Raw genomic sequence first — 1,726 nt, 5'->3', positions numbered from 1 at the left:
TCAATATTCTTTAGGAATACGAATGCAAAAACCTCTTAACAAAATACAAGCAAACAAAATCCAATAGCTTATAAACAGAATCATATATCATGACCAACTGAGATTTATCCTAGTAATGCAATGTTGTTTCAGCATACCTAAACCAGTCTACATAATAATAGAATAAAAGAGAAGAACCATGTGATAATCTCAATTTAGGCAGAAAAAAGCATTTTAGAGGCCCAACACTCTTTTATGATAACACACACAGCACACAAATACACACACACACACATTCTCTCTCTCTCAAAAAAAATAGAAAGGGACTTCCTCAACATAATAAAGAACATCTGTGAGGCACCCACAGTCTTAATGTGCTTAATGTGATGAAGAATATTTATAAATCATCCATAGCTAACATCATACTTCATGATGAAAAACTGAAAGTTTATTCTCTAAGATAGGAAGAAAACAAGGATGTCTACTTTCACCACTTCTACTCAACATTGTATTGGAAGTTTTGTCCATGGCATTTAGGCAAGGAAAAGAAACAAAATTCCTCCAGATTGGAAAGAAAAAAGGAAAACTATCTCTACCTGTTTCTGACATGATTTTGCTTACAGAAAATCCATAGTAACACACACACACACACACACACACACACACACACACACACATACACACTAGAGCTCATAAATGAATTCAGCAAGGTTACTACACACAAAATCAATGTACAGAAAACAATTTTATTTTTGTACAATAGAAATTAAAAAATCCAAAGTCTAAATTTTAAAAAAAAGTTCATGTACACTAGCATAAAAAGACATAAAATACCTAGGAATAAATTTAACCAAAAAAGAACAAGACTTGTACACTGAAAAATGACAAAACATCATTGAAAGAAATTAAACAAAACTTAAATAAATAAAAAAAACCATCTGTGTTTATACATTATAAGACTTGAAAATGTTAAGATGGCAATATTTTATCAACCAACTTACAGATTCAATGCAATTCGTATGAAATTCCACTGACTTCTTTACAGAAATTGACAAGTGGATCTGATAACTCATAAGAAAATCACATGAACCAAGAAAAGCTAAAACAATCTTGAAAATGAGGGACAAAGGTAGAGGGCTCAATTTCAAAACTAACTACCAGTTGCAATATTCAAGGCTGTGTGGTATGGGTATTAAAAAAAATCTTGTTACGTGGTCTCAATAGTTACAAGAGATGATAGAGAATGGAATTAATGGACTTGATAGATTAGTAGCATTTGCTAAATTAAAATAACAAAGAGAAAATAGACTAAAAAAAGGAGAACAGAGTTTCAGGTACTTATGGAACAATACAATGAGATCAAAATTTATATTACCAAAGTTATAAAAAGAGGAGAAAGAGAATAGGGCTGAAAGAGTATTTATTCCCAGAAAAAACAGCTATAAAAGTTCCTAATTGTCAAAAGACATAAGCCTACAGATTCAAATACCTGAATGAACTCCAACCTCATGAACCTTCAGAAATTCTTGCCAAGACAAACATGATAATCAAAATTCTAAAAAATATGTAGACAAAAACAATAATTTGAAAATAGAGAAATAAAAGGCATATTAAATTATAGAAAAACTTCTATTTAAATAACAACTGATTTCTGAACTGATATAATAGAGGCCAGTAGGAAATGACATTTTTTTAAATATATATTTTTTATTTTAAAGTTGTAGAGTACAGTTAAGGGTTAGGTATA

The sequence above is a fragment of the Carlito syrichta genome, unplaced genomic scaffold (genome assembly GCF_000164805.1).
Source record: "Carlito syrichta isolate Samal-C Ts95f unplaced genomic scaffold, Tarsius_syrichta-2.0.1 Scaffold313565, whole genome shotgun sequence".
Lineage (NCBI taxonomy): Eukaryota > Metazoa > Chordata > Mammalia > Primates > Tarsiidae > Carlito > Carlito syrichta.
This window is presented reverse-complemented; position numbering follows the sequence as displayed.